The sequence below is a fragment of the Arvicola amphibius genome, chromosome 18, assembly GCF_903992535.2.
Source record: "Arvicola amphibius chromosome 18, mArvAmp1.2, whole genome shotgun sequence".
Lineage (NCBI taxonomy): Eukaryota > Metazoa > Chordata > Mammalia > Rodentia > Cricetidae > Arvicola > Arvicola amphibius.
In genome coordinates this window covers 7,517,076-7,535,315 of record NC_052064.1, presented here as the reverse complement: position 1 = coordinate 7,535,315, position 18,240 = coordinate 7,517,076, and positions in this window count along the sequence as shown.

The following is an 18,240-nucleotide window of genomic DNA, read 5'->3' as shown; positions in this document are numbered from 1 at the left end:
TGGCTAATGAATAAACTGTTTCACTCAGTGGGTTAGCAGAGTAAAGTCAGGTGGGAAATCTGAACAGAGATCTAGAGAGAAAGTAGGCGGAGTCAGGAAGACACTATGTAGCTGCTGAAGGAGACAAATACTGGAACCTTACCAGTAGTCCACAGCCTCATGGTGATACATAGACAAATAGAAATGGGTTAATTTAAGATGTAATACCTAGCTAGGAATATGCCTAAGCTATTGAAGAGTGTTGTTGGCCATGTTGGCCTACAGGAAAGAACAACATGAAGGCCTTGCATTCAGGCCAGCCCTTGTTCAGGCTCTACAGCCTGCTACTCTGGGGTCAGGTAATGAACACCAGCAAGCATATTTTGTTTCAGTTTCAGAGCAGAGACAGGAAGGTTCTCTAGTAGACCCAGATGCCACACTGGCTCACATACTTGACATCCCACAACTCACTGTAATGTACATTCATGGAATGCAGAGCCCATTGTGTCAATGCCTAGGCCCTGAGGCTACTGTTGCAGAATGAGCAGAGGCAGGTTCTGAGGAATACTTCAGCCTGATACAGCTCAGGAAGTGGGAGTGAGGAGAGTCAGGGCAGAGACTTCCAAGGGATGCAGCAAAGGCCTGAGGTTTGGCCCTTCTCTGCTACTTTTGAAGGACAGGTTCCTAGTGTTTGGGGTTAGGGCTTCACCTATGTATCCAAGGTGATACATGTATCCAAGGAGTCTGGAATGTTTGGGTGGAAAGTTCCATCCCAAGCCATTCCCCTGGGAGTTGCCTCAGTCCAGACTCCACCCCCAAGAAAGCCCACCAAATGATGATCCCTACTTAGAGATGCTTAATACCATACCCACAGGTTGTTTAAACTACCTCCAGTGAAGAAATACGTTGTTTCCGAGTATTCTTTACTCATCTCCTCTCTGAGGGCCTGGAAGGCCACCCAGGCGCTCCAGTATCCATTAAACCCGGACGTTTTTCAATTGGTTTTGGTCTGATTTGGGTTATTGCATTGGCAGAGAGGTTTATTGGGCCACAAATAGCTTCATTGAGTAGTCACCACTTCTTCCAAACATAATCAAGTCCTTAGGTGCCTGTCCTTATCCTGTAAAAACATGTCAGGTTGCAGATGTGAGAGTCCCCTTGTTGAAGGCAGGAAAGCAAAGGGCATTCGATCTGACATGTAGTAAGTCTTCACTGACAACCTAGTTCTTTTGACGTTGAATTTCTCGTCCAATGTCTGCTTCAACTAAGGCCAAAAGGACAGAGAGAAACAGTGAAGGCTGGAAGCCACGAAGTGATGAAGTATCCCTTTCATCCCAGCACTCAGGAGGCACAAGCAGGGAGATCTCTGAATTCAAAGCCAGACTGGTCTACAAAGAGAGTTCTAGAACTGCCAGGGCTCACAGTGAAACCATTTATTGAAGGACCAAAAGGGAAAACAAAACAGTGGTGTTGGAGAATGGAGAAGAAGCAAGGGAGGGGGGTGAATTTGTAGCTTGTCCTTTCTCAGTTTAGATTGATAGCCTTTTGGTAGTCATGGGGAGATAGGGCCTCCTTTGGTCCAGGCTGTTGCTGAATTACCTGTGAAACCAGATGACCTTGACCTTCTCATCTTCTTGCCTCTACCACCTGAATGCTAAATTTAATGGTCAGTAATGCTGTGCCCACTTTAAACTAGGTTCGGGGAATCAGATTCAGACCTTTACATGCTGGGCAAGCACTGTACCAATGGAGCTAACCTCCCAGCCCTGTGATTACCAAAATAGACAAAAACCCAAAACTTTGTTCTCTTACAAGATGTCTGACTAACATACCCTCTCCAAGTGGGAGCACTTCTTAGATGAAAATTCCCTCATTTGGAAATAGCCCTACCCCTAAAATCTCATTAGGCTGATTCCCTTTGTACCTTGGTTACATCTGCAAAATCTAAAGAGTACAATAAGGTTACTTTCTTGGAAATAGGGATATCTCTTGGCTTGGAAATCTTCTTTTTATCCTCACCAAAACCTCCCTGGTAAGTTCTCCAGTGCATGGGGTGCCCCTCATTTCTGGAGACAGAATGACCAGAGCAAGGCTCTGCTTCTCAGGTCTCCATCAGGACAGGTCACTCTCATGGTTTGAGTGACTATTTTTAACTCTGGTTCTACACCTAACTTGCAGGCCCACTATGATTTGAAGACTTGTCTCTTTGTTCTGAAGCTCAGGGTATGGCCTAACCAAAACCCCTCTTCCCTTCACTCACAGGACTGACTGAAATTACCTGGCACGAGTGAGAAGAAAACATGGAACATGCAACAAACCTGCTTAGGAGTTTCTTGGGGGAGGTTGTACAGGCCTGGTGAGGTTGGTGTGTGTCAAGTTGGGAGCATAGGTCCCTGCCTCTTGCATCTATCCCAGCCCCCAGGACTGGTCTGGACAACAAATCCCAGCAGTCCATGTCCTGACCCCTCCCTGGCGGTGGGTACAGGACCACTCCCCAGGGTATTTAAGTGACACTGCCCCCAAAGAGGAACACATGGTCTCCCTTTCTTCTGCCTGGTGGTTGCATCCCCCTGGGGCCACCCAAGAGTGCAGAACTCCCATTAAACCTGGATATTTCTTAATTCAGCTTGTTTTGATTTGGCTTGATTGGGAATTTTGTGTTGGCAGGGAGCTCATGATAGGAAATATTCCTAACAGTGTGCAGAGAAGAGAGGGAGAGAGAGAGAGGAGAGAGAGAGGAGAGAGAGAGAGAGAGAGAGAGAGAGAGAGAGAGAGAGAGAGAGAGAGAGAGAGAGGGAGAGGAGAAAGAGAGAGGAGAGAGAGAGAGAGAGAGAGAGAGAGTGCTGAAGATGGCACCTCCAGCTTTTAAGGACTGCCTAGAGCATGCACCCAAGAAAAGCTGTTTTTAGGTCATATGCAGATGACAGAGCTCACACATGGGGTTTGTTCGCTAACAATAGTGCTCATAAACACATTAACCCTAGCTCCATTATTCTCTAAGTATTCAACTTTCCACAACAACAGCTGTTTTTATTATTATTCATTTGCCAAGGTGTTTTGAACTTCAGAATGAATACTCCTAAAGCATGGAGCCGTCACCCAGCCTTCTGATGGGAGAAAGACTTATTATCTTGTTTGAGACCAGGTTCCTGCTTTGTCTGGTTGTCTGAAGTCCTCTTGACAACCTCAGCATGAAATCACAGAACAAACATCTCTTTTCCTGTCCTTAAATATCTCTTTACATGTTAATGTTCTGGGACATTTCCACCTGTGTGACAGCTAACTAGCCACACCTGGCAGGAGGAAGAAAGAGAAGAGCCAGTGGAATGCAGGAAGAGCAGCAGAGTCAGCTTTTGAGCCAAGGGCAAGTTGCTATGAAATGCTTATCTCTGGTGATCAAGTCTTTGACTGCTGTAGAAGGCAGGGAGCAGGAACCTTTGTGCTGTGTCTTTAAACACAGTGTAACCCTATGGGAGGTGCTCTTGTCACTCAGGCCTCACTGGCCAATCAGGTCCTCCAGGGAACCGGCCAGACAAAAGTGGTGCAGGGCCCTTCCAGGGGCCCATTTTAGGCTTGGATTTGAAAAGGACTTTTCTCTCTTGCACTGAGCATTGGGCTCCCATTTGGGGAGACAGCGTGCATCAGCTCCGCAGCTGCACCATGGTGAGTGAGGGGTTACTCTCCACAGACCGGAGGTGCCCTGGGCCGAGGTGAGTAGGAAGCTGCTGTCACCAGGTGCCTTTAGTGGCTGGGCTCAGACTAAGTGGAGGGGCCTGCTGAAGCACATGGCTGGTGTGGTAGTCCTTCCCTGGCTGAGTGGGAGCAAGTGGACACAGAGTTTAGTGTATTTCTGCTTCGTCCTAAGTAGTCTTAAGTGATCTCTGCTGGCAGCCTCTGAATAACTTCACTGCCTGGGCTGAGTCTGCACAGAGCAGATCGTTGGGATCCGCAAATGGTGGTGCCTGTAGTGCTTATGTTGTCGTCTGTGGAGAGATAGTACCAAATTTGCCAAACTCGAAGACTACTGGTATCTCCAGTATCTTCTTCTGCACTTTTACCATTTAGGTTTAGGATCCGTATGTAGTTACTTTTGTGGAGCTTGTAAACGGTTTCTCTTGTGTAAAGTTGCACTCCACTGCTAAACTGTGATGTAGAAAAGTATAATTGAGGGACTAGAAAAATGGCTCAGAGGTTAAGAGCACTGGCTGCTGTTCCAGAGGTCCTGTGTTCAATTCCCAGCAACCACATTTTGGCTCACAACCATCTGTACTGAGATCAGGCGCCCTCCTCTGGCGTGGGGGCATACATCGAGGTAGAATATTGTATACGTAATAATAAATAAGTCTTTAAAAAAATAAAATTATAATTGATTGTAGAATTAATGGTATAAGGATTTACCAATTCTTAGGAGACATTAACTCACACAAAGTAGAATTTAAGTAAGGGAGGACTGCATCCCAAATACCCAAAGATAAGTAGGATGCTAACCATGCCTGATGAGATTAGTATCATGAGATGAAAATGTTGTTTATCAGAATTAATCAACCATTAAGGTACATTCCTATAATAAATGAGACAGCCATGATTTACAACCAGCCAAAAGACCCACTTCCTCATCAAAGACCTCTGATCTGCTGCTCAAGGGTCACAAACACGAATGCCATGAAAGTATAATAATTCTAGAACAGCTGCATTTTTCAGCTCTTAGCAAAGCAGTTGTGACTCAGTGTCCCCTGTGCTGACTGAGGTGGACTTGAATCCTGTCTGCAGCCCCACAGGGCATTGCCCTTGCTATCTTCCTGGCTAACCACCATAAATTCTTGGATTGAAAGTATGCTGTACTACTGGGCTCTAAAATTACCAGTTTGAGTCATACAGTGGGACTGTCCATTGCAGTAACAATACAAGGATTTGCACGTGGAGCATGGCTTCTCCCTTCAGACCAGGAAAGTAGGAACCGTGGACTGTGTACGCTGGAGGGGGTAAACACACTGGACAATAGCTAGATCATACACCTAAGTCTAAGGCCATGAGTTTCAGGGGTATCCATTACAAAGAAGGACCTGATGGGGTACAGTGTGTGACTTTCTGTGTAATTTCCCATCATCCATTAATTTCTTGCATGTGAATGAAGACAGACACCGGTGGGTATACAGTTAAGGGAAGAGAGCTTGAACTACTAAGTATTTAGTTTCCAATTAATGAAATCTCTCATGCAGATATATTCAATCCTGCTTGACACAGTGAAGTCAGCTCAGATATTTGGAGACACAGGCCATTGGATGTAACTCCATGTGTCAGCTTGCACCCCTCAGCAGCTAACATTTTACATGGGAGAAAGTCATTCGTTCTCTTATTAATAGCATTCTCCCTACCAGGGAAGTGCCCACTCTGTTTCAAAGTATAACTAAGTGATTAATTATTTTTATCATTTTAAGAAGTCAATTATTGGTTATCATTTTTAGATTTCATTTTCTTCAAAGGCATGACTGCTATAATTTCTTTGTTTCTATTTTCCAATGTTCCCAGTTTTTGAATTTCATTCCATTTTTAAGTGCTGTTTATTTATTCATCTATTTATTTAATCAGCTTAGAGCAGTGATTCCCAACCTGGTAAGCCATGACTCCTTTTGGGGAAATCAAATGAACCTATCACAGCACTGGCCTGAGACTGTATTAACGAGTCACAGAAATAGGAATATTGATAACAACTGCTTTAGATTAATGTCTCCTGTAGCTCAGGCTTACATCATACTATGTAAATGAGAATTGCTGTAAACACCTAATCCTGCCTTTACTTCCTAGTGCTGCAAAGACAGTCCAGCAGCTTCTACCAGGCTGGACCTTGACTGGTCTGTATGAAGGAGAAATAGAACAGTGAATGAGTATCCCCCAGTTTCTGTAGATTTTATAGTGAATTTACAAGTGAAGTGGGACCTGTGTAAGAATTGAGTTCACTGACCAACTGTAAAGCCCGTGTAGTCACAACAGACAAACTATGGGCAAGAAGGAGGGTAAAAGCTTTCTTGCTGTGACATTCGATGACATTAGCACTGAGTAGTGAGGTGATCAATTTTAGATGTGCTGTAAATGTCATGTCTGGCCATTTCGTGGGTCCACAGACTGTGCATTCAAGAATCTATATAAAGGACTGAACTTATTATTAAACCAAATTACTGTAGTTACAGAAGTTCAAGTAAAATGGAAGAGCTGGATAAAAATGGTGTGGCCCTGCCTGCCATGATTTATTTTCCAAGTTTAAGATGTATGCTCTGAAAAGAAATGATGTAAGTAGTACTTTTGTGTGCTCTAATAACAAATCCCTGGTCTCTGGAGCACATGAACGTAAAGCCGTTTACAAACTATTTTTAAACAGAAATTTTCAGGGATTATAAATACATTGTTTCCATTTCTCTTTCCTACCCCTAAGCCCCGTCCTGTAACCCTTTGCTGTGTTCTAATCCTCATTGCTTCTTTTGGTTTAACAACAATTACTGTTTGAGTGTGACCTGTGTTTGGCTGCAGGACCTCCCAGCTATGAAGTAAAGGGTTAGCTACACTGGACCTCGAGTGTGTAATGGAATGTGTACAATAAGGACTCTGTGCCTTGGAAGAGGAACAGGAAGTGCTCTGGAAGAATGGAAGATTTTACTAAACTACATATTTTCCAGATTAGGATCTTGTCTGACCATAGTGTGGAAGGACAAACCTGGAGGACTTTTGATTTCTAAGATATTTGATCTTTGCTCACCCAACAGAGTAACTACTAATATCTTGAAGCCCAGCTGGGTGGTCCTAGCTAATGAGGGACTCTGGTTAGCAATCAGGAACACCAGTAGGAAGTAGTTTATAGGTTCTTCCCAGGATTCTCTTGTCTGCCCTACAGAGCTGTAAGGAGAACCATAAGCCATGCCATGGTGAATGTAGGACACTCTGTCCCCAGATCAGGAAAAGCAGGTTGGCTGAGCTGTCAGAGCTGCTTGGACTGGGATGAAACATGAGCCAGACAGGTTCTGTTGTTCTTTGTGGTGACCTGGGCAGTGGCCCTTGGCCTCTGAGCTTTGTTCACTGTGGATTCCCTAAGGAAGGGGAGGCTCTGCCATACTGGCATGGGAGACTAGGAGCTTGTAATATTGTTGCCTCATGCTGTGTAATTGAGAATTGCTTTGAATATGTAATCCTGCCTCTGCTGCCCAGTGCTGGGTAGATAATCCTACAACATCTTCAGGACTGGGACTTGACTGGTCAGTGAGAAGGAAAAATAGACCAGCTAATGAGTGACCTCCAGTGTTTCTGACTTTCAGTGTGTGATTATAGATGAAGAGAGATCTGTGCAAGAATTGAGTGCATAGACCAAGCTTGAAGCTGGTAGATTCACAGTGCAGAAATGGAGAGACAGGACAGTGGTTGAGAACTTTCCTACATCAACAGTATTTGAGATTATCAATGTGGAACTAGGTAATCATTTTTACATGCTCCATAAATGTCCTGATAGACATTTCTTGCTGTTGACAGACCAGGCAATAAAGAATCTGGATAAAAGACTGACCTTATTATGAAACCAAATTGGTATAGTTACAGTAGTTCAACCAAAATAGCTCTCAGTGAAATGTTGTGGCCCTGCCTAACAGGACTGTTATTTTACTGGTTTTAGATATATACCCTGAGATAAAAGGTTTGAGAAATCTTTGATGTGCTCTAATACAAATCCCTAGTTTCTGGAGCACAAAGCCATAAAGCCTGTTTGAACTTTCCAAAATAATTTCTTGAGATTATAACTATATCATATCCACATTCTCTTTCCTGTCCCCAAGCCCAACCATGACCCCTCAGTGTCTTCTAATTCTTGGTCTGATTTTCTTTAACAGCAGTTGTAAATGTGACCTTTGTTTGGCTGCAGGATTTCCCAGGTATGAGGCAATGTGTTGGCTGTACTGCACATTGAGTATGTAATAGGATGTGCACACAAAGGACCCTGTGCTTTGGATGAGGAACAGGATATGCTCTTGGACAGTGAAGGAATATCTTCTAAAATACTAACTTTCTAGACTAGGACTCTGTCCACTGGGCTGGAAGGACAAAACAGGAAGTCCTCTGCTATCTGAGTCATTTGATCTTTGATCACCCAGTAGGGGAGCTGACAAGATTCTGAGGCCCAGTTGGGTGGCCCTAGCCAATGAGGGGTTCTGGAAAGTCTTACCAAACAGGTATAATAGTGGCAAGGAACTTGCAGGTTCTTTCCAGGATTCTTTTCTACTTTTGTTGTAATGAGGGTTTTTTTTGTAAAACTAAACAATTTTGTTTTTTAAAGGTTTATTTATTTTTATTGTGCATTCAAAATTCTGCCTCTGTGTAAGCCCACATGTCAGAAAAGGGTACCAGACCTCATTACAGATGGTTGTGAGGCACCATGTAGTTGCTGGGAATTGAACTCAGGACCTCAGGAAGAGCAATCAGTGCTCTTAACACCTGAGCCATCTCTCCATCCCTAGGAACAACACAAGCTATGCCATGGTGAGTGTAGGGTGTTCAGAGAAGTTTTGTTCAGCTGTCATTTCTACTGGGATTTGGATGGAGCATGAGCCAGGCTTTGGTTCTCTTGGTCTTTTGTAGTGACCTGAGCAGTGGTCCTTGTCCTCTGAGCCTCCCTATATATGGATTTCCTGGACAGAGGAACACTGTGCAGCCCTGGCATGGTAGGATATTATACGTGTAATATCACTGTCTAGTGTACACACCGAGTCATGCTTTTGGTGTGCAGTGGGAGGACAGATTTGAAAACTGATAGTCTGCTTTCTAGAAGTTTTGAATATTGCATTCTACTTTCAAGTTTGTCTTATAAATGGTTCAAATAGTTTAAAAGCTGATAGAACTATGGTGATGTTGATGTCTTTTAGCAGCCCATGATTAGAATACTTGTAATGTGTCTGATACCACTAGCCACAGTGGTTTGATTCAGTGATATTTAGCTCTAGGCGACAAAAAGAATTTCTGAGCTGCAGAGATTTCTTAGGTGTGTATGGTGTTAAGCCAGTAGATAGGGTAGAATCTATATCTTGTGCTATAATCTGTGTGACAGGAAACAGAAATTATTCTATATTGCTTTGGGGATTGGGCATCAGTGGGGCTGGGTTTACCTGAAAACACAACAAGACCTAAGGGGCTGCAAAAGCAATCATCTCTTTATAGAGAGGGCTCTACAGCATAGGGCCTCTTTGTTTGGAGGAAATACCAGTAGCTGTAGGGTCAGAAACAATAGTTTGAGGATCACTTTGAGGTAATTTTGTGAAAATTGTGAAGTCTTTAATTTCTCTACACATAAAATCATAGGTAGCTGGGTAACATTGTTCAAGATCACATATTTTCTGACTAAGTTTCCTTTGTTCTTTGATTAATAGTTAATGATATTTTCCTGCCTATGTTCTTGTCTTTTTCACTCCATCCCCTTTATTCTTTCTCAAATATTATACACATTCCTGATTGTTGCAGCTTTGTGGTATTTTTCTCCCAAGACAGGGTTTCTCTATAGCTTTGGATCCTGTCCTGGAACTCGCTCTGTAGACCAGTCTGTCTTTCAACTCACAGAGATCCGCCTGTGTCTGCCTTCTGAGTGCTGGGATTAAAGGTGTGCATCACCACCACGCAAGAAGTCATACTATATCAATATGTTTAGTATTTTTTCATAATCCCACTGATTACTCTGAATGTTTCCAATATGAATGTAGCTTTGTAATCAGCTTTCCTGTTATAAATTGTTATAATTGTTATACAATGATAATGCCCAACAATTTATACTGTATTCATTTATGGTGCAAACTTACCATACACATCATTTTAATTTTGATGCATCATGTTCCCAAGGGTCATTTATTTACTTCTTTATTTATTTTGGTTTTGTTGCTATTATTGTTAATCTGAGAGACTTTTGGTTTATCTGATAAAAGGTATTATGGATGTTGGCAGGTGGCTCATCACATATTTATTTTGGAGATGACCTAAGTTCAGATACCTAACTCGATTTGTGAGGCTCATAACTCTTACCATTTCATATCCAAAGCCTCTGAACCCTTCTTTTTTGTATGTCACCTGCATACATATGGAATACATTCTCACTCATGCACAAACATATGCCAAAAATAGCAATGAACTTGTTTTCAAAAGTACTTGTGACTTATAAAGCAATTAGAGAAAAACACGTTGCTTTAGGTGTACACTGATTCTTTTAAAAATCTGTTATCTTGCATTTTGTTTTAAAATGTTTTCATTTCCTCACTCTGATTGCAGATTTACAGGCAATCATCAATCATGGGAAACAAATGGTGTCTATGTGATTCTAGAAGACATACTGTTCTTTACTATAGATAATGAGATCCTTTTAGTAGTCAAAACAATTTTCTATGAAGTTAAAACATGAGGACGTTTCAAGTGAATCTCTCCAATTTTGGTGGAATAGCCCTGGTGTAGGAGGTCCTTCTGTATTAGTGCTGCTTTCATTGGTTGTTAAAGAAACTGCCTTGGCCTAGTTGAGAGGGCAGAACTTAGGTGGAGAAGGCAGAATTGAATGCTGGGAGGAAGAAAGGAGGGTAAGGGAGAGAGAGCTCCATGGAGCCTCCAGGTCACACATGCTGGATCTTTCTTTGCGCTGATACACAAATTATTAGAAATGGGTTAGATCAAGATGTAAGAGTTAGCCAATAAGAGGCTAGAGATAATAGGCCAGGCAGTAATTTAATAATACAATTTCTGTGTGGTTATTTTGGGTGTAAGCTAGCTGGGCAGTTGTGATGAAAAGCAGGCCCTCCTGCCTCAATCTTTTCTTTCAACACAGCCCTCCTCACAAAAGCCATTTTCTATTATTGGTAAAGGATATAGAACTCTTATAAGAATGCTAAAGATATGAGAAAACTGGACAAAGAACTTAATCATCTGTTCTTGTGGGACCTAGAAGAAGGAAGTGTTGAGATTAATGGCAGAATGTGGAGGTCAAAGCCATAAAATTTTAGTGGGCTGTAGGCTCTGCAGGGAACCATGGAGTTGGCCCAACCAAACTGCCTTGAGAGACCTGTGTCATAAGTTTTTCAGGTTAAAGTCCATGGTTCCTGGGTCACAATATACTTCCCAGTTCCTGGTAGACTGTTGCATTCCCTCAGGCAGTCAGCTGATTAAGCATTCAGGCTGATTTGTGCTGCTTTGTATGATCCCTTAGTAGTCAAGGAATCATGAAAGCTAACAGGACAATTGATTTAGACATTAATCTTGTGTACACTGTATAGCTGGCAAACTTTATTATATCCTGCTGTAGACAGAGGCTGCTTGTTCATTGCACAGATGCCCAGACCTGCAATAATTATAAAAAATTCTATTAATTACAAGACTGCTTAGGCTTTTTATTAAGTAACTCTTACTTCTTAAACTAACCTATTAATATGTGTGTCATCACATAGCTGTGGCCTACTAGTAAGGTTCTATCCAGTATCTGTCTCCTTCGGGAGCTACATGGCATCTCCCTGACTCTGCCTTCTTTTCTCCTCTATCTTTGCTTGGAATTTTCACTTGTCCTGTTCTGTGATGCCATAAGCCCAAAGTGTCTTCTTTATTAACCAATGGTAATAAAACATCTTCACAGCATACAGGGGGAATCCCATAATCACCTCCCATTTTCTGTCTAAGTAAAAAGTAGGTTTTGACTTCGACATAGCAAGATTACATATAAAGAAACCATTATCCAGCAAGAATTAGAATTACAATATTTAGTCCATTTACACATGGCAAATTAAGGAAGATACTATATCATCTATTCTATTTTGTGAGTCTAAAGTTTTATAGCTAATCTATTTTTTATAAATATAAAACTGTCTCTTGAGGCTGGAGAGATGGCTCAGTGGCTAAGAGCACTGATTGCTCTTCCCGAGGACCCAGGATCAATTCCCAGCACCCACATGGCAGCTCACAACTGTCTGAAAATCCAGCTCAAGGGGATCTGACGCCTTCACACCAATGCACATAAAATAAACTTAAATAAATCATTTAAAAAAGATAAAACTGTCTCTTCAGCTCTATCAAAGCCTTCAGAAGGATATTCTACTATCTAAGTAAATGGGAAGTATGATGTAAGCAACTTCTAAAACTCTAGAATTGACAAAGACATTTTGCTGCCTGGACAGTCACCCAAAGTTCTTCTGTACCATTGGGGCATCCATCTTCAGCCTACAGGCCCATAGTGTCTGGAAGACTTTTCCATGAAGCAGGAAATTTCAAAGACAGTTCCACCTCTATTGGCAGTTTGTTATGCACCTTTTTTGTGTGTCCTGCAGAATGTCTGGCAGACTCTTTCATGGAGCAGGAACTCTGAATAACTATCTCACCTTCTTTAGTCAACTTTAGCAGTCATTTTTCTGTGGGTCCTGCATGTCCAGTTTATAAAACATACAATGAAGCAATTCCAGCAGAAGTGTCTTGCCCAAATGACTAGTCACATTGAAGGCAAATTCCATAATGAGGTTCTTCAATGCCCATCAACATCTCTTAAATAAGAGGTGCTGCCAGAGGCAAAAATGGCTCACTGTCATAAATAGTCCTAGGTTTTTAAAACATTTTAAATGCCATATTCTCTTATGTCTCATATTCTCTATGTCTTTGAAAGATTTAAAGAATACCTATCCATCTGAAATATATCTCTCTACATCTAGAAAGCCTAATATGACTACAAGTTTAACTGTTTTAAATTTCTATCTATTAATTTGTATTTCCTAACTATACATTGCATCTTAAAGTGAGCTGCACAAATATAACACCTTAAACAAGAACACACACACATATACATACATATACATATATATACATATATATATATATATATATATATAAAACAAAATTGACCTTTAATTTTTATCAATAGGACAAGATGTATACAAATGCAAAGTATTATCTCTATATCATTGCCCCTTTAAATGTAAACAAATGTTTATAAACAATATTTGGGAATTTGGTAGTAGTTCTCTCCAAAATGCTTTCTACTTTTTGTTGGAAGAAGTATTTTAAGGGGTTCACAAAGACCTTTCAAGGGATCTTGATCCATCAAATCACTTTATCCTGGAAGGAATCCACAGGTTCTCATCCTCTGTGGAAACAAAGGCAGAACCTCTCTTCCAAAGCAACATATCGTTAGACCCAAATTTTGAAGTCAAGATACACTTTAAAATATATATGTTGGTTTGGCTTAGCAGCCCATACAATGAAATGTCTCTCTGTACTTAGCTCATTCACAGTCAAAAAAACTTTAATAAAACACAATAATATATGTAATGTAGATTCTCTGTGTATTTTAGATCTTTATGGGGCTTTTTTTCTTTACTCCTTTAATCTATGACTATCTGTATTCTCTCTCCCAAGCCTACACACATTTATAGACTGCGAGCCATTTACAGGTCTTTTTATTTCAATCTGTTTCTATTGCTTATTTGTAATTATTTTCTAACTAGGAGTGCCTTTTTTAAAACAAATATTAAGTGGGCAGGGCTAGGATCCACTCTGAAGCCCTGACTGCTTGCTATACCTAGTCCAACATGGCAGAGGTATGTTTACTGCAATCTCTGTGAGCCATTCTCACCACCCCAGCTCCAGATACATGGCAGGTCTATGTCTCAATTAAGCAGTTTGTAACATGCTGCACACAGACCCCATTTAAGTGCTGTACCTTCCAAAAGAGTCGTAGCTGTTTGTGCCATCACGAACCAGGAAGCCCTTCCCTAAAGAAGCTGTGCATCCTTTGTTGCCAATGCTGAGTCAGGAAGACCCCTCTTATAGGAGCTGTGGCACCTCTGCTTGCTGCCAGCTAACAGAGCCTAACAGAAAAAAATGCAGCTACCAAGAAGTCATGTTACCTCTGTTCTTTTGTGTCTAGAATTTCTTTTTAAACTCTCTTGAGTTTTATGTTGATGTAGTTTCCTACATCATTTTGTTGATGGAAGCTGTACGTTTGTTTTCTGGCTGCTCAGGCTCAAAATAATTACACAGAAACTATTAATTATAACACTCCTTGGCCACTATCTGTGCATTGCCACATGGCTGCGGCCTACTGGTCAGGTTTCATGTGGTGTCTGTCTCCTTTGTGGTTACATGGCATCTCCCTGACTCCCCCTTCTTTACACCTCTGTCTCTGCTTAGAATTCTCATCTTGCTTTATTCTGTGCTGCCATAAGCCCAGATCAGCTTTTTTATTAATCAATGGGAATAAAACATCCACAGCTTACAGAGGGGAATCCCACATTATCCTGGAAACTACAACTGTATTGATCCTAAAAATTGGCATTATCTTCTATTTTTGGCAAAGAAATAAAAGGTCTGATTGCTCTCAATAAAACAGTCACAGCATTGTCTTTCTGTGGCCTTTCCAGCCCAAGTCTACTTCATTCCTTGTGGCCCCATCAGGTGATCTTAGCTTGGTAAGTAAGCACAGGTGCTTAGAAGACTTCATGAAAATTTTATCTAGAGATCATTTGTGTGGTATTTTTTCCCTAAGCTTGCTTAATCTCTCCATGTCCTGAGAACATGCATAGGCTGAATTAAAAAGGAGTAGACTGATTTGTACAACATATTACTTCTATCGGGTGGTTATTACTCATGACTTATTCAGGTCTACAGTAGAAAGAAATGAAAAGTATAGCTGCAGGTTTCTCTCTCTCTGCCAGCTTTCAAATAACCATTCAGAGACATATTAACTATAAATATTTGGCTAATGACTCAGACTATTACTGGCTAACTCTTACATTTAAATTAATCCATATATTTGTATATATCTGCTTTGCCATGTGGTTCATGGCTTGTTACCACACATCTTGTTTCTCCTGCATCTCTTGGCGTCTCCTTGACTTTACCTTCTTCCTCCTTCTATCTGTTTGAATTTCCCAGCTAGCTATATTCTGCCTTGCCATAGGCCAAACAGCTTTATTAATCAACCAAGAAAAGCAACACATATTTGCAGCATACAGAAGGACATCACACATCAGAAATGTCTGTGCTTTGTTAAAAAAAAAACAATACAAGGTAGTTCAAATGGCAGTCCACTGGTTTAAAGGATGCAGAGTTTGTCAAGGATTTTAGCACCATTAAAGGGAAGAGCCTGGCTGTACATTTGAAGCCTAGGAACATGCTCCAAGTGTAAGACTGCATCTAGCTAAGCCCTTAATTCTTGGAAGATGTACACAAAGAAATTCCTTGTCCCAGGAGCAACATCATACAGAACTTGCGGCAAATTTAGTCTGAGTTTGATAGGGTTCATCAAATCTTGGCAGGATTACTTGTTTCATACTGATTCAGAAAACAAGAAGGACATAAAATAGAAAAGTCATAAATACTTCTTTTGTGGTGAGTTTTTTTTACCCATCTATGTTAGGTAGAGTCAGAGCCCCAGTGAAAGAAGAGATTGTGAGACTTCATTACATGATGTGGTGGAGATGATGCTAGATCACATTTCAGACCACAAGAAGTTGAGATACCCAAGCTATGAGATATCTGACATGGAGAACTGAGAGGTTGTAGGTTCTTGTGTGATAATTTGATAAAAAGCCTGTTTGGAGTCAGAGAGCAGAAATAGCTATTTACTGACCAAAAAATGCCATAGAGGTTTGGAAGACTGTGGATAGACAAAAGACAAGAAATAGTAAGTAGAGAAGACCTTGACCTTTTTTTGGATGGAGGAATGGAAGAGGGAGCGCCACTGGTGGCTTCTCCACTGCTTCTCTGATCTTTCAGGTGCTTACCCCTGATATCTGACTCCCAGAAAAAGGCCAAATTATCCCCAGTCATTGCCTGAGCTGCTTTTGGTTAGAAGATTTAATCAGAGCAACATAATGCAAGTTAGAACAAAAAATGGAACCCTGATTAATATTATTGCTAGGCAGAACCTGGGAATGATGTCTCTTAGAAGAGTATAGAAGAAATCAAGATTTTAGTGGCAAAAAAACTAGAATGTAGTACACAGAACTAAATCAGCTGTTCTTGTAGGATCAGAAAGATGGAAATGTTAAGAGAAATGGTTCAAAGTGGAGATTGAGATTATAGAATTTCAGTTGAAATTGATTAAGCTAGAGGTCATTTGTGTAATATTTTAGCTCCAAAATCTTTCTTTTTCTGCCTGTGACCTGGAAATTTAGTAAATCAGAATTCAAAAATAATGAGCTAATTCCTTAAATGTAATATTGAATGTGGTGGATGGTTATTACTGATGATTCATTCAAGTCTACAGTGGAAAAAAAAAACAGAAATAAATTTATTTCTGGTGCAGAAATAAATGAAAATGAAAAGGCAGATTCTTATGGCAGTCAATTACTGGGACAGGGAGGAATTTTCAAGGATTTTATCACCATTATAGAGAAGGCCCTTGCTATGGAATGGAAGCCTAGCAAGGTGCTCTAAGGGTAAGACTCCATTTACATAATCCTTCAATTTATGGAAGGAGTAGGCAAAGTGATTCCTAACCCTAACCCTAAATGCATTTTCTTCATTGGTGACCATGAGCCTATATTGACCCAGGTCAGGATGTAAGTGGTTGAAGGCAAAACCTCCCAGATAGGAAGATGAATTTGAGCATGTGCCTCTCCTTGGCAACTTTCATTTGATTGTTTGTGAAACCAGTAGGAGGAGGAGCCTTTCTGGATGAAATTCCTCATAAGACATGTGATATGAGTTTCTGTAGCCTCAAGCCATTTCCTGTTCTTTGTGCCTGCTGTGTTGTGGTTGAAACTAATGGGTTAGCTTTTTTTGTTTGCTGTCATGACTTCCCCACCATTATAAGTTCTATCCCTAAATCATATGAGATTCAGGAGAATTAACTGCTATTCGATGCTAAAGCAGTTTGGTAGCCTACGGTTTTCATTTTTGTTTGTTTATTTTTGAATATAAGGTTTGTATGTGTAGCCCTAGCTGTCCTGAAAGTAGCACTATATACCAGGCTGACTTCAAACTCAGAGATGCCCTGACCCTGACTCCCAAGTACTGGGATTAAAGATGGGCTAGTATTACTGGTTATTTTTTGTTTTTATATTGTTGTCTTATGGTTTTGTTCCTATCAAGCATATGCTGTTGTACTGAGCTTTACCCATATCTTGAATTTTAAAATTTGACAGAAGGTATCATCCTGTTTCCCAGGATAGCATGTATTCATGACATTAATACTGCCTGTGCCTTCTGAGTCATTGGATTGCTAGTGCATCACCTTCTTCCTGTCTGTTTGGTTTAACTTTTTATTTTAATATGAGTATTTTACTTGTACATGGATATGTGCCATGTGAGTGCCTGGTCCTTACATTGATTAAAAAGATGGAACTAGAAACCCTGAACTTGGAAAAATGAATAGTTGTGATCCCCTATGAAATTCCTTGAGTCCACCTCTATGCAAGACCAGGAGGACTCTTTACTATTGAAACATCTTTCCTGCTCAGTGTTGATTGTGTTCAACAGATACATTTGATGTTTTCATTCATCAATTTGGAACTTTTTAAACATGCAGTGCCTTTTAGTAAAATCTTACTTATGTTGCAGTTCAAATTGAGGCACTTCAGGTTTCTGGCAGATGAATAAAGAGCTATAGTAAATGGATAACTCTTTGTAGGAACTTCAGCAAAAACCTCTGAGTTCTTTCTATCTTTGATGTTTTTTGTTTCATTGATTTTTCATGGAAAACAGATCCTTAATATATATTTGTGGCTGTCCTAGAAGTGATTGCATGGACTAGGCTGGAATACAACTCAGAGGCAGATAGATATACATGCCTCTGCCTTCTGAGTGCAAAGATCAAAGGCATGATTCAATGAACCCAGCTTGCCTATCTTATTTTTCTTTTTTTTGTAGTTAGGAATTAATCATTCATACAATTTCTCTCATGTGTACTCTGTACTGTTGATCTGTTTTGTTTACTTATCTTTTATTGTTTGTTAATAGGCATTTCTCTTGCAAGGTGATATCCCATTCAAAGGGTTCAGAAATGACAGAGCTGAATCTTCCATTCAGTTTGCTTCTAAAGTGACTTGGTGATTAAATTATGATGTCTATTTCATGGAATAAGTATGGGGAGCACCAGAATTCTATGACTATACTGTCAAAGAAGTCTACATTTACAGCGTTGTCAAAATCATGCTTTCTGTTGTACACATGTATGGAATATTTTAGAATGCAGTGACCTATGATGATGTGCATATCGACTTCACTTGGGAAGAATGGACTTTACTGGATCCTTCCCAGAAGAGTCTTTACAAAGATGTG